At 47.9% G+C, this 22,934-nt stretch overlaps 1 protein-coding gene across 3 annotated transcripts in view; it reads left to right on the top strand.

Moving 5' to 3' along the window:
• LOC119965739 (brain acid soluble protein 1-like) overlaps positions 1 to 22,934 on the top strand; it is a 153,390-nt gene that overhangs the window by 114,769 nt on the left and 15,687 nt on the right. The window contains exon 1 of one of the 3 annotated variants that reach the window (XM_038796503.1): positions 14,105 to 14,336. The exons of the other annotated variants lie outside the window; for them this stretch is intronic. The gene's annotated coding sequence lies outside the window, so the exon portion shown is untranslated. Of the gene's footprint in view, positions 1 to 14,104; positions 14,337 to 22,934 lie in introns of those variants that run through there. 3 annotated transcript variants of the gene reach the window in all.

A 22,934-nucleotide genomic window follows, 5' to 3' on the forward strand; every position in this document is an offset into this window, starting at 1 on the left:
AATTTGCAGAATTCTGATTCTCCAATGCACCAGGTAAGGGGTGAGATTCTCTGTTCCCCAAAGGCGATTTCATTATTGGCGACCGGGCGAAGAATTCTTTTTTATGACTGAATCGGAGGTGGCGCCTGTTTGATGCAGGTTTCGCATGCTCCACCCCCTCCAAAACCGGGTCATTGCGACGCGCACTGCACGCCGTTGGGACAGCCCCAGCGCATCACATGAAGGCCCTCCCTGATGCTCCGGCCCCAACAGGCCGAGTTCCCGACCACGCCGTTCACTTCTGATCTCAGCCATGCGGTAACCCGGCATGGCAGCTGCGGACTGGGTCTCGGCCCACCACAGTCGGGCGGGAACCGTTCTCCTGGCTGGGGGGGATTCGGCGAGGGCTGCGGAGACTGGTGGGGGGTGTCTGGGGGACACTATTTGGCAGGTTGGGTCCACGTGCGGCCAATGCCATGTTGTACAGTGTGACTGTTGTAGGTTGTCACCGTGCGCATGCGCGGCCACGGACCCAGCCATTCTCTGGCCGTTTATTTCATGGAGGTCCGGCTGCTCGCACCTCACCGGGCGCAGCATTGGTGAGAGGCTCCACAGATCCTCCGCATTTAGCCTCAGAATCAGAGAATCTACCCAAGGACTTTCAATTACTTCTAGGACCTTGGTAAAAGCAGCTATTCTCCTGAAGAAGTTGTGGAAAATGTCATTAATGGTTGTGGGAACTGCACCAAGATGTTCCCATTGAGCTGTTTGGCTGAGTTTATCTCCGAATTCTTCTGTCACCAGCTTGGATTGTCTTGCAGCTATCTTAACCCTTACCCGAGAAATGTTCCATCACAGATCATACTCTATTGCAGAATCAGGGAATGTTGCAGTTTATAAGAACAAAGAACAAAGAAAATTACAGCACAGGAACAGGCCCTTCGGCCCTCCCAGCCTGCGCCGATCCAGATCCTTTATCTAAACCTGTCTCCTATTTTCCAAGATCTACTTCCCTCTGTTCCCGCCCATTCATATACCTGTCCAGATGCATCTTAAATTATGCTGTCATGCCCGCCTCTACCACCTCCGCTGGTAAAGCGTTCAAGGCACCCACCACCCTCTGCGTAAAAAACTTTCCACGCGCATCCCCCTTAAACTTTCCCCCTCTCACCTTGAAATCGTGACCCCTTGTAACTGACACCCCCACTCTTGGAAAAAGCTTGTTGCTATCCACCCTGTCCATACCTCTCATAATTTTGTATACCTCAATCAGGTCCCCCCTCAACCTCTGTCTTTCCAACGAAAACAATCCTAATCTACTCAAATTTCTTCATAGCTAGCACCCTCCATACCAGGCAACATCCTGGTGAACCTCCTCTGCACCCTCTCCAAAGCATCCACATCCTTCTGGTAATGTGGCGACCAGAACTGCACGCAGTATTCCAAATGTGGCCTAACCAAAGTCCTATACAACTGTAATGTGACCTGCCAACTCTTGTACTCAATACCCCGTCCGATGAAGGCAAGCATGCTGTATGCCTTCTTGACCACTCTATCAACCTGCGTTGCCACCTTCAGGGTACAATGGACCTGAACTCCCAGATCTCTCTGTACATCAATTTTCCCCAGGACACTTCCATTGACCATATAGTCCGCTCTTGAATTTGATCTTCCAAAATGCATCACCTCGCATTTGCCTGGATTGAACTCCATCTGCCATTTCTCTGCCTAACTCTCCAATCTATCTATATTTTGTTGTATTCTCTGACAGTCCTCCTCGCTATCTGCAACTCCACCAATCTTAGTATCATCTGAAAACTTGCTAATCCGACCACCTATACCTTCCTCCAGGTCATTTATGTAGATCACAAACAACAGTGGTCCGAGCACGGATCCCTGTGGAACACCACTAGTCACCCTTCTCCATTCTGAGACATTCCCTTCCACCACTACTCTCTGTCTCCTGTTGCCCAGCCAGTTCTTTATCCATCTAGCTAGTACACCCTGAACCCCATACGACTTCACTTTTGCCATCAACCTGCCATGGGAAACCTTATCATGTATATGACATCTACAGCCGTTCCCTCATCAATTAACTTTGTCACTTCCTCAAAGAATTCTATTAGATTTGTAAGACATGACCTTCCCTGCACAAAACCATGCTGCCTATCACTGATAAGTCTATTTCCTTCCAGATGTGAATAGATCCTATCCCTCAGTATCTTCTCCAACAGTTTGCCTACCACTGACGTCAAGCTCACAGGTCTGTAATTCCCTGGATTTTCCCTGCTATCCTTCTTAAACAAAGGGACAACATTAGCAATTCTCCAGTCCTCCGAGACCTCACCCGTGCTCAAGGATGCTGCAAAGATATCTATTAAGGTCCCAGCTATTTCGACCCTTGCTTCCCTCAGTAACCTGGGATAGATCCCATCCGGTCCTGTGGACTTGTCCACTTTAATGTCTTTTAGAATACCCAAAACTTCCCCTTTCCGTATGACAACTTGACCTAGAGTATTTAAACATCCATCCCTAGCCTCAACATTCGTCTTGTCCCTCTCCTTTGTGAATACTGATGCAAAGTACTCATTAAGAATCTCACCCATTTCCTCTGACTCCACGCATAAATTCCCTCTCTTGTCTTTGAGTGGGCCAATCCTTTCCCTAGTTACCCTCTTGCTCCTTACATACGAATAAAAGGCTTTGGGATTTTCCTTAACCCTGTTAGCCAAAGATATTTCATGACCCCTTTTAGCCCTTTTTATTGCGCGTTTGAGATTCGTCCTACTTTCCTGATATTCCTCCAAAGCTTCATCAGTTTTGAGTCGCCTCGATCTTACATATGCTTCCTTTTTCATCTTAGCTAGTCTCACAATTCCACCCGTCATCCATGGTTCCCTAATCTTGCCATTTCTATCTCTCATTTTCACAGGAACATGTCTGTCCTGCACTCTAATCAACCTTTCCTTAAAAGACTCCCACATTTCAAATGTGGATTTACCCTTAAACAGCTGCTCCCAATCCACATTCCCGAGCTCCTGCCGAATTTTGTTATACTCGGCCTTTCCCCAATTTAACACTTTTCCTTCAGGACCACTCTCGTCTTTGTCCATGAGTATTCTAAAACTTACGGAATTGTGATCGTTATTCCCAAAGTAATCACCGACTGAAACTTCAACCACCTGGCCGGGATCATTCCCCAATACCAGGTCCAGTATGGCCCCTTCCCGAGTTGGACTATTTACATACTGCTCTAAAAAACTCTCCTAGATGCTCCTTACAAACTCTGCTCCATCTACGCCTCCAACACTACACGAATCCCATTCAATGTTGGGGAAGTTAAAATCTCCCAGCACAACCACCCTATTGCTCCTACATTTTTCTATAATCTGTCTGCATATTTGTACCTCTACTTCATGCTCACTTTTGGGAGGCCTGTAGTAAAGTCCCAACAATGTTACTGCACCCTTCCTATTTCTTAGCTCCACCCATATTGCCTCAGTGCTCGAATCCTCTATCGTGCCCTCCTTAATCACAGCTGTGATATCATCTCTGACCAGTAATGCAACTCCTCCACCCCTTCTACCTCCCTCTCTATCCCTCCTGAAGCATCTATACCCTGGGATATTCAGTTGCCAGTCCTGCCCTTCCCTCAACCAAGTCTCAGTAATACCAATAACATCATATTCCCAGGTACTGATCCAAGCCCTAAGTTCATCTGCCTTACCTGCTCAACTTCTCGCATTAAAACAAATTAAAACAAATGCACGACAGACCACCTGTCCCTTTGTGTTCATCATCTCTTCCCTGTCGACTCTTCCCCTTAGTCACATGGAGTTTATTATCTCGTACCTTACCGGCTTTAGTTGCTGCTTTTGTACTGACCTATAGATCATGGGCGGGATTCTCTAGCGGCCGACGTAGAAATCGGGAAAGGCGATTATGCCGGGAATCGTTTTTGACGCTGAAATTGTGGCGGGCGTCGGTTTCAGCAGTGTCAATGTGTTCCACTCCACAAGTACAGTAAATGTTGTTGACATGTCATTAGTGGGCCTCACGCAGTATTCTCCACCTGCACCAGAGCTAATTCCTGATGGCGAGGTTCACTTGTGCATTTAAAAATAGGTAAACAGATGCCATGGCCAATGAGGGAGAAGGAGGGGGTAGAACATGGAGAGGCACAACTGGCCTGCCGGGCGGGACACTACACTGGCTGGGCTGGCTGGGGGGGTGGGGGGGTGGGGGGGGGGGGGGGGGGGGTGACCCTGTCAGGGCCAAGGGTGATGAGATTGTCCAGGGAGCGGACTGTGGGGCTGGGGTGACCCCCCAAGGCACCAGGGTATCCAAGCAAGGACTGCCATTACTGCGGCCTGCAAGGCCGCCACCTTGCTACACACCCCACTGACTGCCCACCTTGACATGGTTTTGCAGAGTGACACCAGCCATATGGGTGCTCCCATTCCCCCCCGCTCCACAACCCCCACCCTGCACCACACAACCTCTGCCATAGCTCCCCCCACAACCGGCCAGTGGGGCAATGCCCACAATAGCCTCTACAAGGGGGCACCAGACCCCCACCTGCTCTACCGGGTCAGCTGTGTGGTCCGAACCAGATAGTGTCCCAGGAGTCTCTTCACTAAAGTGCCCAACCGAGGTGAATGTCTCTGGGATGGTGGAGGGTGGGTGTCTGGGATGGTGGAAGGTGGGTCTCTGGGATGGTGGAGGGTGGGTCTCTGGGATGGTGGAGGGTGGGTCTCTGGGATGGTGGAGGGTGGGCGTCTGGGATGGTGGAGGATGTGGGTCTCTGGGATGGTGGAGGGTGGGCGTCTGGGATGGTGGAGGATGTGGGTCACTGGGATGGTGGAAGGTGGGTCTGTGGGATGGTGGAGGGTGGGTCTGTGGGATGGTGGAGGGTGGGTCTGTGGGATGGTGGAGGGTGGGTCTGTGGGATGGTGGAGGGTGGGTCTGTGGGACGGTGGAGGGTGGGTCTGTGGGACAGTGGAGGGTGGGTCTCTGGGATGGTGGAGGGTGGGTCTGTGGGATGGTGGAGGGTGGGTCACTGGGATGGTGGAAGGTGGGTCTCTGGGATGGTGGAGGGTGGGTCTCTGGGATGGTGGAGGGTGGGTCTCTGGGATGGTGGAGGGTGGGTCTCTGGGATGGTGGAGGGTGGGCGTCTGGGATGGTGGAGGATGTGGGTCTCTGGGATGGTGGAGGGTGGGCGTCTGGGATGGTGGAGGATGTGGGTCACTGGGATGGTGGAAGGTGGGTCTGTGGGATGGTGGAGGGTGGGTCTGTGGGATGGTGGAGGGTGGGTCTGTGGGATGGTGGAGGGTGGGTCTGTGGGATGGTGGAGGGTGGGTCTGTGGGACGGTGGAGGGTGGGTCTGTGGGACAGTGGAGGGTGGGTCTCTGGGATGGTGGAGGGTGGGTCTGTGGGATGGTGGAGGGTGGGTCACTGGGATGGTGGAGGATGTGGGTCACTGGGATGGTGGAGGGTGGGTGTCTGGGATGGTGGAGGGTGGGTCTGTGGGACGGTGGAGGGTGGGTCACTGGGATGGTGGAGGGTGGGTCTCTGGGATGGTGGAGGATGTGGGTCACTGGGATGGTGGAGGGTGGGTCTGTGGGATGGTGGAGGGTGGGTGTCTGGGATGGTGGAGGGTGGGTGTCTGGGATGGTGGAGGGTGGGTCTGTGGGATGGTGGAGGGTGGGTCTGTGGGACGGTGGAGGGTGGGTCTGTGGGACGGTGGAGGGTGGGTCTGTGGGATGGTGGAGGGTGGGTGTCTGGGATGGTGGAGGGTGGGTCTGTGGGATGGTGGAGGGTGGGTGTCTGGGATGGTGGAGGGTGGGTGTCTGGGATGGTGGAGGGTGGGTCACTGGGATGGTGGAGGATGTGGGTCACTGGGATGGTGGAGGGTGGGTCTGTGGGATGGTGGAGGGTGGGTCTCTGGGATGGTGGAGGGTGGGTCTGTGGGATGGTGGAGGATGTGGGTCACCGGGATGGTGGAGGGTGGGTCTGTGGGACGGTGGAGGGTGGGTGTCTGGGATGGTGGAGGGTGGGTCTGTGGGATGGTGGAGGGTATTGGGGACGGGGAAGTCAGTGTCTTCCCTGGACTCGAGGGTATAACGGGATGTGGGTCAAGGGCTCCCGTCCATGCCGGGATCACTGTCATCTCTGCTGGCATCGGGGGTTCGGGCTGTGGCTGTAGTCGGGCGCGGGGACACCAGAAGCCCCACCCCTTTACAGCAGCTCCTGTAAGACACAAAACAAGACGCATGATTGCTTCGCGGGCTGGGGGAGGGTGGTGGTATACAGGAGGAGGGGGTGTGGGGGGAGGGGTTTGGTGGTGGAGCGGGGTTCTGGGGGCAGTAGCGGGGTGGTGGTGGATGTGGAGATGGTGAGTGTGTGGGGGGCGACATACGCGCGGGGTCCCATTTCCTACCCAGATCCGTCCTCTGTCCTGTCGACTGCCCTTTCTTCAGCCGCTCCGATCATGCCCAGAACCCTCCGCTCTGCTGCGGTGGGGGTTCTGCAGATCTGGCGGTGCCCCCCCCGCACATTGGCAAGGGCTCACTCTGGTGCTGATTTGTACTGGTCTGCACAAGTGGAGACCAGGCCGATGGCCACTCTAGGGATCTCAGAGGTCATTAGAGTCTCCAGGGTGGGCAGGGAAAGGGACGGTCAGCACCCTGGCATTCCCCGTGGCACCTGGGGGACCCTGGCTGTATCAACCTGGCATTTGGTTATCATTGCCAGGGTTCCAGGGGAACTGCCAGGCCTCCGGCCCGGTACTGCCAAGGGTTGGGGTCTGAATGGGACCATGCCCATGAAAGGGGAAGTGAATGGGATGTTTGAATGGTGGGGTGGTGAAGGGGGGTATGAAGGGGCTTCATAATGGTTGGCTAAGTAAAGGGATGGGGACCTCAAAGGGGATTTCGGGGGCATAATAAGGGGGTGCCCTCAACGACCTCATAGCCTGTGTGCTCACTTTTGGGAAAGGGGGTAATTCCCCTGTCTGTGGGGAATGGCATTGTCTGTGGGTGGGGGGAATGGTGGACCCTCACCCTCAAGTTCACTTAGAGATTGGGGCACCTTTTCAAAAATTTACCCCAATCTCTGAGGAGTTGGTTTTGTGGAAATTTAGATTAGCTTTAGATTTATTGCCACGTGTACCGAGGTGCAGTGAAAAGTATGTTCTGTACAGTTCAGACAGATCGTTCCATACATGGAAAAACATAGGACATACATAAACACACAATGTGAATAAATACATAGACGCAAATATCGGGTGAAGCATACGGAGTGTAGTACTACCCAGTAGCGAAGATGTGTGAAGAGATCAATTCTGTCCATAAGAGGATTGTTCCGGAATCTGGTAACAGCGGGTAATAAGCTGTTATTGAATCTGTTTGTGCGTGTGCTCAGACTTCTGTATCTCCTGCCCGATGGAAGAAGTTGGAAGAGTGAGTGATGTTAAGTAATGGGTTAAGATACATTGCAATTAGTTGTCTCATTTATGTTAAGTGTTCAATGATTGACACTGATATGTGAAGGGGCTTCAGGTGGACTCTGGAGTTGGTGATGATCTGTAGAGTTCTGTGCAGAGTGAGTTTGAACCATTAAAGGTGTGTTGGTGGAAAAGGAGCTGAACTCTTGCCTCTTCATACCACAGCATCTAGTACATGTTAACAATGGTAACAGAGGATGGTTGCTGTGTAAATGTGAAGGCTTGAAAGATACAATTTTTCCAGATCAAACCAAGGAGTGAAAAAAAGGGAAACATGGCTGAACCCAGGACAAAGATGGCTGGTTATGATTATCCTCCCCTAGTTTCTGAAAGGGAATCATACGACCAATGGAGAAGTGCAGTAGTTATGTGGACTAAGGTGACTGCTTTAGGAAAGAGAAAACAAGGTATGGCATTGGCTCTTTCTTTACCATATGGCAGTAAAATCCGAATCAAAGTGCTTTCTGAGCTGGAATTGGAAGAGTTAGACTCAGAAGAATGTCTGGCGACTTTATTACTTTATATGGACAAGATTTATAAGAACGATGACTTGTTAAGTGCGTATGAAGCATGGTTGGATTTTGATAAGTTCCGGAAAATGGAGGATTTATCTATGGAAGACTATATAATGGAATTTGGCAGACTATATAAAAGGCTGCAGAAACACAGGCTGGAATTTCCACTGTCTGTATCGGCCTTTAAATTACTTGATTGTGCGAGAGTGAGCAACATGGATAGGCTCCTGGTTTTGACAGGAGTTCAGTTTACGGATAACAATACCTTATGCGAACAGATGACAACAGCTTTATAAAAACTTTTGGGGAAACATTCGATTCCAATGGCTCTGATGACCCAAATAGGTCAGCCTGCTATAAGGCAGAATATGGAAGATAAACTACTAACAGGATGGCGAAATCGTATGGCTACAAACAGGCCTCAAGACTATAAAAGACCGAGACAAGGAAATTATGAAGACAGAAACCCAGTTAGAACCTACAATAGGAGGATGAACCCCAGAAATGCACGAGGCATGATAAATCGATGTTTTCGATGTGACTCTCAATACCATTATGCTTTCAACTGTCCAACTCGTTATGATAGAGTATTTGAAGCGACACATGACACGGAAGAGTCAGAAGAGGAAAAAGATAGTGACCAGAAAGAAGGCATTGTCCTATTAACAAACTGCTTTACGCCGGTAATGAGGGTGTTGGTTGCAGAATCTTTTAACTGTGCTGTATTGGACAGTGGCTGCACATCTACTGTGTGTGGGATTGACTGGTTAAAATGTTACCTGGACGCATTGGATGTTGAAAATCGTAACAAGGTTAAGGAATTTAAAAGTTCCACAAGTTTCAGGTTTGGGGATGATAATACTCTGAAGTCGCTGAAAAGAGTGGTGATCCCTTGTAATATTGCTGTAGTGAATCATTTCATTAGCACGGATGTTGTGTCAAGTGAGATACCTTTGCTTCTGAGCAGACCGTCGATGAAGAAAGCACACATGAAGCTGGATATGGAACAGGATAAGGCAACAGTTTTTGGAAAGACGGTGGACTTACAATTTACACAGTCGGGACACTATTGTATTCCATTATTGACAAATAATGTTTCAAGTAGAGTGGTTAAGGATGTATTAGCGCCAGTTCATAATGCGACTTTAGCTGGTAAAAAGCTTATTGTAGTAAAACTGCATAGGCAATTTGCTCATCCGTCTCCTCAGAGGCTGAAAAATTTATTAAAGGATGCAGGGGTAAGGGATGATGACAATTCTAAGCTGATAGAACAGGTTAGTGATCGCTGTGAAGTTTGCAGGAAGTACAGAAGGACACCAGCACGACCGATAGTAACCTTACCTTTGGCCAGGGATTTTAATGACATTGTGGCCATGGACCTTAAGATCTGGGATAAAGCAAATAATATATTTATTTTGCATTTTGTAGATTTAGCTACCAGATTTAGTCAATCAACGATTGTACGAAGTAAAGAAAAGAGAGTAATTTTGGACAAAATTGTGAATAAATGGATCGGGACAGGAATGGGTCCACCAGCAAAATTCTTTACGGACAATGGGGGAGAATTTGCTAATGATGAGTTTAGGGATATGTGTGAAAACATGAATATCAGAGTTATGAACACGGCTGCCGAAAGCCCATTTAGTAATGGTGTCTGTGAAAGAAATCATGCTGTTATTGATGACATGCTTCGGAAAATTTTGGGAGATCAACCAAACCGCACGCTAAATTCAGCTTTAGCATGGCCGGTACATGCAAAGAATTCATTGCAGATGGTTGGGGGTTATAGTCCTTAGCAATTAGTGTTTGGTAGAAATCCTAAAATTCCCTCCATTTTGGATGACCAGCCTCCAGCTTGGGAAGGGATTACAATTAGCTCAGGTTTTGCTGAACATTTAAACGCGTTACATAGCAGTAGAAAAGCTTTTTTGGAAGCAGAAGTCTCTGAAAGAATTCGCAGAGCTTTAAGACATAATGTACGGCCATCAGATGCCGTTTTTCAACAAGGAGAAATGGTATACTATAAGAGAGACAATTCTAATGAATGGAAAGGCTCAGGGAAGATCATAGGCATAGATGGCAAAACATTTATTTTGCAACATGGTAATTAAACTGTTAGAGTACATTCATCAAGGATAATGGGTACCGATTACAAATTTTCAAATTTAGACAGAGCAGACAGACAAGACGAGGAACCAGAATCATCTGGTACGCATGTGTTACAGAACTATGAGGACCAGTTAACTGATATAGACAGGGTTTCTGTAGAGGAACACGACACCTCTGATAAATTAGATCAGGCCATTTTTCCGAAAGGGCAACTGCCAATGGTTGGTACAAAAGTGACATACTTGCCTGAAGGGTCTAGTCAATGGAAGGATGCAACTGTTATTAGTAGAGCAGGGAAGGCCACTGGAAAGTATAAACATTGGTTGAATGTACAGCATTCAGGGGAGGAAGTAAAGACAATGGATTGGGAAAACGAAGTTCAAAAATGGAGGGCACAGAAACACAGTGCCAGTTCAGATAGTACATCGGATAGTGAACAGATTCACAGGAAAAGGTCGAGAACTATTGAAAGGACATCCCGCTACAGAAGAGAAAGATCAAGCAGTAGCAGTACAGAACGAGATACCAGGCAGGAAAGGGGACATAGTTTATCAAGATCTCGGAACAGGAATAAGACTACGAATGCAAATAGAAGTAGAAGCCCACATGCACGTGAGATTTTGGTGGCTTCAAATAAATTAGATGAAAAAGTTATCAAAGATGCTAAACAGCAAGAATTGCATAGTTGGAGTGAATTTGGGGTATACACAGAAGTACCGGATAGGGGACAAAAAGCTCTATCCCACAGATGGATTTGTACAGAAAAGGTTCTTCCAGATGGAACTTATAAGGCAAAGGCCAGGCTTGTGGCAAGGGGATTTGAAGAAAACTTAGACGATCAGGACTTAAGGGTAGATTCATCTACAGCAGGAAAGGTTATTTTAAAGATCTTCTTGGCTGTATTAGCCACAAAGGCATGGGAATGCAAATCTATAGATATAAAAGCTGCCTTTTTGCAGGGGCATCAGCTCCAGAGAGACATTTTTCTCCATCCTCCTAAAGAAGCAGCTAACACAGAAGGGGTACTGTGGAAGTTGAACAAATGTGTATATGGATTAAATGATGCATCTAGAGTCTGGTACTTTTCGGTGAGGTCAGTCTTGTTAAAGTTAGGCTGTTGCCAGTTGAAAGCAGATCCTGCAATGTTTTACTGGCACTATAAAGGAAATCTTGCTGGCATCTTCATGATGGATGTCGATGATTTTTTGTGGGGTGGGACTAGTGATTTTGAAGCTATTGTAATCTCTGGTTTGAGGAAAGAATTCAGGGTTGGAAGTCAGGCTTCCGGTGCATTTAAATATATTGGTTTGGAAATCGGACAGACTCAGTTAGGGGCAACTTTACGTCAGCAATCTTACTTGGAAAGCATCAGTCCAATAGCAATTAGTCATGGCCGGGTTTCACAAAAAGACGCAATGGTTTTGAAGATAGAAAAAGAGCAACTGCGAAGTTTAATTGGGCAACTGAACTGGTTAGGAAGACAGACTAGACCGGACGTGAGTTTTGATGTTTTAGAGTTGAGTACAAAGGTGAATGATCCCAAAGTGGAAGACATAATAAGAGCAAATGAAGTGTTGGCCAAACTAAAAATGCAGGAGTGTGTTTTGAAGTTCCCTGTTTTAGGTGATCCTAGGCATTTGAAACTCATAGTTTATAGTGATGCGTCCTATGCAAATTTCTGTGATGGAGTTTCAAGCGCAGGAGGTTTTATAATTTTTCTTTTGGGGAACAATGGTAAATGTTGCCTTCTTGTGTGGGAAACAAAGAAAATAAGGAGAGTGGTCAAAAGCACTTTGGCTGCTGAGACATTAAGCTTAGTGGAAGCGGTGGATATGGCCTTTAATATAAGTCAGATATTGACAGAAATTTTGGGATTAGAGGATTTAAGTAATATACCTATTGACTGTCACATTGACAATAAATCTCTGTGGGAAAATGTGCACTCTACAAAAAGTGTCAATGAAAAGAGGTTACGGATAGACATCGCAAGTTTAAAGCAGATGTTGGACAGAGGGGAAATAACAAAAATTAAATGGGTTGACAGTAGCTATCAATTGTTAGACTTTCACGAAAAGAGGGGCTAGTTCACAGAAACTTTTAGATATCGTGAATGAAGGGCTCCTGTTTCTGTGAATGTTTTTTTTTTCTTCTACTTTAAAAAAGGGGGGGGGGGAATCAGGTGTATGTTTTAGTTTCTTGAAATTTTAGTTTCTTGAAATTTTGTTTTTACCTAATTGTTTTTTTCTCCAAGGAAGGGGAGACTGTTAAGTAATGGGTTAAGAGACATTGCAATTAGTTGTCTCATTTATGTTAAATGTTCAATGATTGTCTCATTTATGTTAAGTGTTCAATGATTGACACTGATTTGTAAAGGGGCTTCAGGTGGACTCTGGAGCTTGTGATGATCTGTAGAGTTCTGTGCAGAGTGAGTTTGAACCATTAAAGGTGTGTTGGTGGAAAAGGAGCTGAACTCTTGCCTCTTCATACCACAGCATCTAGTACATTTTACAAGTGAGCCGGGTGGGAGGGATCTTTGATTATGCTGTCCGCTTTCCCCAGGCAGCGGGCGGTGTAGATAGAGTCAATGGATGGGAGGTAGGTTTATGTGATGGACTGGGTGGTGTTCACGACTCTCTGAAGTTTCTTGCGGTCTTGGGCCGAGCAGTTGCCATACCAGGCTGTGATGCAGCGCGATAAGATGCTTTCTATGGTGTATCTGTAAAAGTTGGTAAGAGTTAATGTGGACACGCCGAATTTCCTTAGTTTCATGAGGAAATATAGGCGCTGTTGTGTTTTTTTGGATGTGGCTTTGACGTGGGTGGAGTAGGACAGATTGTTGGTGATGTGCACACTTAGGAATTTGAAGATTTCAACCATCTCCATTTTGGCACCGCTGATACAGACAGGGGCGTGTACGGTATTTCCTGAAGTCAAGTGTGGACTAGATTGGGGGGGAACCTCCCATGGCCCCAAAAAATGAGAAGTGTGGGGAAGTGAAAGGGGGGTATGAATGATTCTCTGGTTCCCCAGCCGCGTATTTCTGGAGATACGCCATTCGCTGGCGGTGGGATTCTATCCTCCCTTCGCGTGTCAATGGGGTTTCCCATAGAAGCCCCCACACGGCACTGAGAAACCCGCGGGCGGGGGTGCTGCCAGTGGGAAGTTAATAACATGGCTGAGGAATTCCAGCCCTGGTCTGGAACTCAGTCAAAAAAATGGTGGGAAACTCCCGCCAAAATCACCCAAAATTACACTTGGCAGAATTGGGCCCTTGGTCGTTTTTTGAGGTAATGATTATCTCAGCCAATCATCGCTGTTGATTGGTCCAGAACTGTCTTTTAGATGCTGATTAATATTTTTAAAAAAGCAATTTTTACCTATTTAATATAATTATTTAGTTGTTATCAGATCTGAGAATAATGGTTAGCATTTATTTAAATTAGTTACATAAAATGAAAATATCCACGTTTGTCCATATTTCCTGTATTTCTGTAACCTCTGATCTGGTCTGATTCAGTTTAATTTTCAATCCTTCCACCTTGATATTTTGGATAATGCAGCTACTCTGACATTCGGAACTATTTCCCCACCTCCCAGTGCCCAGGCCTATTGTTTTCCGGAGCTAGTTTCTGGGAGTGAGGACTAGCCTCAGGTACGAAGATGCCATCAAGACGAAACTATCACCTGGAGCAATGCACGAAAGAGGCAAAGCGACAACAGCTGAGCTAAAGAGTCAAACAGCCTCGAGTCAACATTATTGAGCCAGAGCGGAAGGAGAGTTGTTCCTGCTTTTTACAGACACTACAATTTAAAGCTTTCTGTTCATGCACATTGTCCAGAGCCTTTGGTAATCTACCTCAGAATGGTCCATATGTTTAACCAATTAGATGCTGATTGCAGCCTCTGTGATGTAGGCGGGCAACATATATATAAATAGATAGCTGGGTGCTGCTTTCTGCAAAGATTCTGTGTACAGCTGTGGGCAGGATGTGGGCGCTGACACAATTCCTTTCAACAGTTAGTCATATGAGCTGAACCAGAGCTGCAGGAAGGTGGTTGCATTGCCTTAACTCTGGGTGGCTTCAGTGGAACCCAGTTAACAGAAGCAGTGTCATTTCTTCATCGTCACTGTTTGTAGACAGTTTGTATTTCCTTCAACATCCCAAGTAGATTGTGGTGTTTTCCAAACGTAATTACACTAAGGGTGAGCTGTTCGCTTTCAAGACCTGGTACGTTTGTTTATCTCTAACTGTTGTTAGCTTTTGCTTACTGATGTCATAAGTCAAATTGTTATGGAAAAGTACAGATTTTTGACAATGTTCTGAGTAGCGTATCGTGTTAGTAGATTTCAAAGATTTCTCAAAGAATTTAAGGGAAGAGAAAAAAACAAAAACTTGCGATGCACTGATCACAGAGAGTATGTGCTCAGTATCTTAACAGTCGCTAGTATAACTCTTCCTTAGAAGGCAGTGGAGGCAGGGTCACTGTATATGTTTATGGTGGAAGTAGTTAGATTCTTGTTCGCCAAGGGAATCAAAAGGGGTAGATAGGAATGCGAATTCGAAACACAAATGGATCAGCCAGGATGTTATTGAATAGCAGAGCAGATTCGATGGGCCGAAAGGCCTGCTGACTTCTACTGCTATTCTGTATGTTTGTATAACACTAAACCTACGTCGAGTTAGATATTGTCCTTAGATGTTGTTTATAGTAAATGATGCTGAATTGCAATTGGGCAGCTGCTGCATTTACTGCATCAAATTATTTTGTCTTTAACATTGTCTTTTTTAAGATAGTTTTACAGTTCTTCCAATTGTGTAAGGTAATAGTGACAGGCATTTTTATATTCACGTTTTGACCTATTTAAAGTATTTGCCAATATATCATTTTTATAAAGACTCATTTGTAAGCATCATAACTTTCTGATACAGGTTGGTAGCCATTAGTTTTGCAAGATAACATTTTGTTATTTGGTGCTTGTTGGTCAAACATCTTCAGCCAGATTACTAAAATCTCAAATATAGTAAAAGCAGAAACAGCTCGGAATACTCAGCATGTCAGGCAGCATCTGTGGAGAGAGAAACAGAGTTAATGGCCGGGACATTTCACTCCTATTTGTGGTGGACATGTTTGACAGTGTTACATAACAAACCCAGAAGGAGATCTGATGCATATTTCCCAGTGATATAAATTCAGATGCAATTGTTCTCTCCCCTATCAGTGGCCGGCTGCAATCCCCACTGTGAAACATTATTGGAATAAATTTTCAAATCATTATCAGGCCCATACGCCAAAATCACACCCCATGTCAAATTTAACTCCCACGGCAGTATAATGTGCAATAAGCCTCAGAAAGTAAAACTGTGAGGGGAGCCTGGGAGGTGAATGCTCTCTAGTTGGGGCAGTGCTCGCTCAGTGGCTCCACGTTGTGAGTGGAAGGATTAGATTGGATTGGATTTGTTTATTGTCACGTGTACCGAGGTACAGTGAAAAGTATTTTTCTGCAAGCAGCTCAACAGATCATTCAGGACATGGGAAGAAAAGGGAATTAAACAAAATACAAGAAAATACATAATAGGGCAACACAAGAGCGAGGTTGCAGACAATTCTGCCGTGTGATACCAGGGTTTAATTAAGGGTTGAAGGGAGGGAAGGGAACCCTGGGGCAGTATGCTTCCTCGGTTTGGCAGTGATGACTTCCCAGCAGCTTCCTCTTCCTCACTGTGCGCAGAGGCCACCTTTAAATATGACGGTCAGATTATTGAAGCAATGAGGTGATGGTGGGAGGGGTGAATCAGAGTACACTCCCCCCACTCCACCCTAGCGATCTGACCTGAAACCTGTACTTCTGCATTTTTTTAAACAAAGTGCCGCCTCAGACGGTCAAATTCCATTTACTCCGCCCGGAATCAGATTTTCCTGATTTCTGGGATGTTCCTGCCCAAGGTTCCATGTTGATGACCTTATTGCTAAAATCTGAAGTACTTCTACATTTAGGTATGTTCAGTGTAAATGGTTGCATTATTTTAGCTGGATTACGTGAAATGAAATTGGGGAAGTTTGAATTGTGAGGAAGAAAGTAGATAAATGATGCTGAATATCGCTAATCCAAGCTCAGGTATTGCAGACAGACACCTGGGCGGGATCCTCCATTGCCCGAAGCCAAAATCGTATCTACAGGGCACAGTTTGATGATAGGGTCCAGGGATTCGATGGGACCGTGTGATGGAATGTCCAGATCGCATGCAAGGATTACCCAGGTGGATGGTGGAAGGTACTACCATGGGCAGGAGTCAGAAATTGTCAAATTATGTTGAGCATGGAGCTCATCGCCGAGCGTGCTGTCATCATGTTCCATTCCACGGACCAGATCCGCTGTTACTGCCAACCCAGGGGGTCACCCCAGTAACTCTGCCTGTTCCCCCATCACCCCTGCACATCCCCCCCCCCCCCCCCCCCCCCCCCCGCCCAGGCACTGACAGGCCCACCCAGCCCAGCTGGGTGTTCTGTTCTGCCCGGAACCCACAGTGACTCCTCTCTGTGCCCGTATTCCCTCTCTCTCCCTCAGCAGCCAGCACACCAGTTTCTTGATTTTTAAAAGCACAACTGAACCGCGCCATCGGGAAGCCGGCCCATCGGAGGCGAAGAATCACTGAGGTCCCGGGAGATACCGGGTTGGGCCTGCTCATGATATGCAAGCGGTGTTTACTGTGTGTGCGTTCCGGAATGCATTGACACCGCTGTCGAGGTGACGGAGAATTGTGATTTGGCGTCAAGTGCCCACCACGATTTTGGCGTCAGAACTGATTCTCCGGCCAATCGCGGTTCCCGATTTTGGTCAGCCAATGGAGAATATTTTGAAAATGTGCTGAATTAAAATACACACTTCCTCTCAGATCTTTTTACACTTCCCATGCATTTGATAAAGACAGACGGATGTGGCACAGTGGTTAACTCTGCTGCCTCACAATGCCAGGGAACCGGGTTCGATTCCCCGTTGGGTCGCTGTCTGTGCGGAGTTTTCACTTTCTCCCCGTGTCTGCGTGGGTTTCCTCCAGGTGCTCCAGTTTCCTCCCACAGTCCAAATATGTGCAGATTGGGTGGATTGGCCACACTAAGTTGCCCCTTAGTGTCGATAAACATTCAATCCCTCCACCACCGACGAACAGTGTCAGCTGTGTGGACCATCTACAAGATGCACTACAGGAACTCACCAAGGTTCTTTAGACAGCTCCTTCCAAACCCACGACTGCTACCATCTAGAAGGACAAGAGCAGCAGATCCCTGGGAACCCCACCACCTGGAGGTTCCCCTCCAAGCCACTCACCACCCTGACTTGGAAATATATTGGCCGTTTCTTCGCTGTTGCTGGGTAACATCGTGGAGCTCCCTCCTTAACAGCGCTGTGGGTGTACCTACACACCAGCGACTGCAGCGGTTCAAGAAGGCAACTAGGGATGGATAATAAATGCTGACCTAACCAACAACGCCCACATCTTGTAAATTAATTTATGGGTTATGGGGATGGGGCAGAGGAGTGGGCCTAGTTGGGGATGGGGCAGGGGAGTGGGCCTAGTTGGGGATGGGGCAGGGGAGTGGGCCTAGTTGGGGATGGGGCAGGGGAGTGGGCCTAGTTGGGGATGGGGCAGAGGAGTGGGCCTAGTTGGGGATGGGGCAGGGGAGTGGGCCTAGTTGGGGATGGGGCAGGGGAATGGGCCTAGTTGGGGATGGGGCAGGGGAGTGGGCCTAGTTGGGGATGGGGCAGGGGAGTGGGCCTAGTTGGGGATGGGGCAGAGAAGTGGGCCTAGTTGGGGATGGGGCAGGGGAGTGGGCCTAGTTGGGGATGGGGCAGAGGAGTGGGCCTAGTTGGGGATGGGGCAGGGGAGCGGGCCTAGGTAGGGTGCTCTTTCAGAGGGTTGGTGCAGACTCAATGGGCCAAATGGCCTTCCTGCTCTGTAGGGATTCTATGATTCAACGTTGAAGACCTTCCAAAAATTTATTTTGTGTTCAACACAAAATCCATAACTTCACTGATATTAAAACAGTGCAAATTCATCAAGTAAACTGTTTCTGTTTGTGTTTCTGGTGTGACTGAGCTGAACGTAACAGCTTTGTTGTTCTGTATAACATGTATCTCTATTTCACAATCCTGGTTGCAGCAAGGAATAATGGACTATTCCAACATCAGCTAGTGATTGTTTTCCAATTTCCTGAAGAATTTTTCATCTAACCTGTAATGTTTATTTTGGTGAATAGACTTCCCCAAAGCTTTTGTCTGTTTAGTTCTTTGAGCTTTTAAAGTTAAAAGAAGAAAATGGGGATTCCCTCATTTTTACAGCACATTGTCTCAGGTAGCTGAACAGCAAAATGAAGAAAGTCCCATCTTCATTCCTAAAACATTCTTTAATTCATTCACCTGATTTAGATGTTGCTGTCAAGGTCTGCATGTTGCCTGTTTTTAACAACTAGGTATTCCTGGGACATTAAGAGGGGAGTTACACATTGCCGTGGGTCTGAAGTCACATGTAGACCAGGCTGAGTTTGGACAGCAGGTTTCCTTCCCTAAGCGACATGAATGAATCAAATGGGTTTTTGTATCAATCTGCTGGTTATATGGTCATAATTTCTGAGACCAGAGGCTGAATTCTCTGTCCCACCGCACCAATTTTCGGGGGCTGGATTCCCCGCTGGCAGGATTCTCTGATTTGCCAGCAGCCTCGGAGTTTCCCGACGGCGTGGGGCTGGCCCACAATGGGAAACCCCATTAACCGGCCGGCGTAACAGAGCATCCATCCCGCCGACAGGATGAACCAGAAATGTGGCACAGCGGGGCGGAGAATCCAGCCCCTGGTTCAGAATGCTGATGGAATGCTCTGTTTCACTGGCTGGTCAATGGGGTTTCCCATTGTGGAGCAGGCCCATTCCATCGGGAAATTCCCGGGCTGCCAGCAAAACAGAGCATCCCGCCAGCGGAGAATCCAGTCGTAGATTTTTATTCCAGATTTAATTAATTCATTGATTTGAAATTCTCCAGCTGACATGATGGGATTTGAAGTTTCGTTAATCTTGGATTCCAACCCCTGATCTCTGTGACCATGGCCCGGTTGTTTGTATTTGTGGATGCAACGTGATGAAAAATATCTGCCAACATTAGAATTATATTTCAGTCAGGACTTAATGTTGGGAAAGCATGGCAGGGAGTAAACTGGTGGGAAAATGGAGTTAGAATCATTGGCCCTGATATTTACGGAGAGGTGCATTTTTTGCATTTTCACCTTCAGTGCATTTTCACCTTCAGTGCATTTTCACTTACCCTTCCCTAATATCTGCTGCCTCAGACAAAAGTGTTTAAAGCAGTAGCTTCCTCTTTTTCAGAGCAGAAAGTACTTAGCTGCTTTTAATATAGTGAGTACATGTCAATCACAGCAAGAGTGTGTTTAACATCAAAGCAAGGAATGGAGATGCATTCAAGCCTGAAGAGAAAGATAGATCAACAATCCACCAAGCACCTGGCTCTGGAGTAATAAAACTGTCAATCGCTGGTTAATGCTTTTTGTTGCTGTGAAAAATGGAATGGAAGATTTGCATTTCAAAGGCTGTCTAGGAATTTGAAGCCCATTGAAGTGTACTTGGCTTTGCAGGATGCCTCTGACACTTTTAACAGCTGCTGCTTTAAAGAATTAGGTGTCAGGTAGCAAATGTTAGGGAAGGATGAGTGAAAACAGAATTATCATTTACTCCACTGACTGGACAGCTCTTCAGTTTTTTTTTGGGGGGTGTGGTGACTAATGGGCGTCTCTGTTAGGGGGTCTCTGATGGGGGTCTGATGGGTCAGGCTGGGGTTGGTCTTGGAGGGTGTCAGGCAGGTGGGGCAGGATTTGTGTTATGGAGAGGAAGGGGGTCTTTCGATGGGACACCTCAGTTATGCATTGACCCCCTTAGATCATCATGGGGTCCACCACCTTAGCGCCCTGCTTGGCAAAATGTGCACCAAATCCGGCCGGGAGGATTACCCCCTATGACGGTTGGTGCATAATGGAAGAGGGGGGAGGGCGGTGGGTGGATATTTGGCCATTTTAGCCGATTAATCAGATTCAAATGGGTGAAGATGACTGATTTGCATCTCACTGCCGCTATCACCTTTGGCCGGGAACTGGAGCATCGAAATGGGATTGGTAGCCATCAATCCGTTTTCCCTCCATTCTCCACCCGATCGGGAAACTCGCTACTGGTGGCGGACATTGCAAAATCAAGCCGAGAGAATTCCCAAAACAGTGAGACTGGGAATTGGTGAACTTCAAAGGGACCTGGATGTTCTTGTTCATCAATCACTGAAAGCTAACATGCAGAAACAGCAATTAAGAAAACAAATCGCATATTGGTCTTTATTGCAAGAGGATATGAATATAGGAGTAAAGATGTTTTACTGAAATTATATCGAGCATTGACGGGCCATTGGGAGTATTGATGGGTCACCGGGAGTGTTGATGGGCCACAGGGAGTATTGATGGGCCACCGGGAGTATTGATGGGTCACCGGGAGTGTTGATGGGCACCGGGAGTATTGATGGGCACCGGGAGTATTGATGGGCCACCGGGAGTATTGATGGGCCACAGGGAGTATTGATGGGTCACCGGGAGTATTGATGGGCACCGGGAGTATTAATGGGCACCGGGAGTATTGATGGGCCACCAGGGGTATTGATGGGTCACCGGGAGTATTGATGGGCACCGGGAGTATTGATGGGCACCGGGAGTATTGATGGGCCACCGGGAGTATTGATGGGCCAACGGGAGTATTGATGGGCCACCGGGAGTATTGATGGGCCACCGGGAGTATTGATGGGCCACCGGGAGTATTGATGGGTCACCGGGAGTATTGATGGGCCACAGGGAGTATTGATGGGCCACCGGGAGTATTGATGGGCCACCGGGAGTATTGATGGGCCACCGGGAGTATTGATGGGTCACCGGGAGTATTGATGGGCCACCGGGAGTATTGATGGGCCACTGGGAGTATTGATGGGCCACCGGGAGTATTGATGGGCCACCGGGAGTATTGATGAAAAATGAGGAGTGATCACATTTGAACAGACAAAATGATTGCAGGTCTCGACAGGGCAGATGCAGGGAGGATGTTTCCCCTGGCTGGGGGTTTAGAACAATGGGCACAGAAGGCTTATGTGATAGTTGCCTCGAGGCATAAAATATAAGAGCAGGGAGGTTATAATGGAGCTGTATAAAACACTGCTTAGGCAACAGCTAGAGTACTGTGTACAGTTCTGTCACACTACAGGAAGGATGTGACTGAACTCGAGAGGGTGCAGAGGAAATGCAACAGGATGTTTCCTGGACTGGAGTGTTTTAGTTGTGAAGAGAGGCTGGTTAGGCTCCCGTTGTTTTTGCTGGAGCAGAGGAGGCTGAGGGGAGACCTTCTTGTGTATTTATAGTATTTTCAGTGATTGCTGACCAGCAGCTGAACAGGGGAACGTTGAGAAGATGTTTGCATGACATCATCGGCAGTTTGTGCGGATAACTGGGTGATGTAACTCCACAGCCTACAGAGTTAACAGGTGAAATTCTCCATTTGGGAGGCTGGTTTCTCTGTTTCAGTGGCTAAGTGCTGACCCAGCGGAGCGTGTGTGGTCTTTTATGACCAAAGAACCGGCACTGACCCCTCACTGATTCCGGGACTGGTGAGGGGCTATCACCTGCGGTGGATGAAACTCCTGCCTCCCGCAGTGAAAACGGCTGGAGACTGGCCGGGTCCGGGCCGTGCAGGTGGATGGCTGACAGCCTGCATTGGTCGTACCGTACAACATAGCGCCGGTCGTGCGCAGATCCGGACCCTCCCCCCATCCACGACCCCACAATCCTTGCCCTGGCCACCCCCTGGCCGCGCCCCACTAGTCCCCTCGGCCCTTGCGGAAACACCCCCCCACCCCCAGCCAGTGGCAGGAGGATCTTGGCCGAGTGTGGCGGCACTGGCCACAGTCCGCAGCCGCCACGCCGGGTTCCCGCACACCTGAAACCACACGCATCCTGCACGTCGTGAACTCAGCCTATCGGGGCGGAACATCATGGTAGGGCCAGCCAATGACGCACCAATGCCTTTGCAACGGTGCGTGGTGCGCTGACGCCATTTCCGAGGGGGCGGAGCATGGCTGACCGGTATCAAACCGGCGGCGGCCCCATTTTGGGCGTTAGAGCCCATTCTGCACCCAATAGGCGAACACGATTTTGGCGTTGGGCAACGGAGAATCCTGCAAAATGTTCTCCCGCTGGAGGAGAATTAGAACCAATTTAATATCCCCCTGGAGCGCAAATCGGGAAGTAATTCAGAATCCCTTACCACGCAAACATAACTAAAGTGTGTGATTGGAATGCACTTACCTCTCTTTGATGTGGTTGATGTTTGTAAACATTGGAGTTTCAGCACTTAGAGTCACTCATCCATGAAGGGAGATGAATCAATCAAGCTGGTTTGTAGAATCTGTCAATTACAGCCCACTGCTTGAAAGTTATGAATGGCTTGCAGGTAATGAATCTGAGGGGTCTAGACACAAGGCTCAGCTGTTATGCTTCAAGGAATGGACATGTCGAGCTTCAGGGTAAGTTTTACAGCTGTAATTTATTTTCACTCCCTGTGTGTTCTGCTCACTAGCTTCCAAACAGGGGGTTCTTTTCTGGGGGGGGTGTCCCTTTAGTCAGGGGGACCTTATGGGGGCTGCGTGTGGGGGGTCCCTATGATGGTCTCTGTGGGTGTTCATTTACTCAAGGGCTCTCTCTGGGGGGGTCTCTTTAGTCAGCGGGTCTTTGTGGGGGTCC

Source organism: Scyliorhinus canicula, chromosome 5 (assembly GCF_902713615.1).
Source record: "Scyliorhinus canicula chromosome 5, sScyCan1.1, whole genome shotgun sequence".
NCBI classification, from domain to species: domain Eukaryota; kingdom Metazoa; phylum Chordata; class Chondrichthyes; order Carcharhiniformes; family Scyliorhinidae; genus Scyliorhinus; species Scyliorhinus canicula.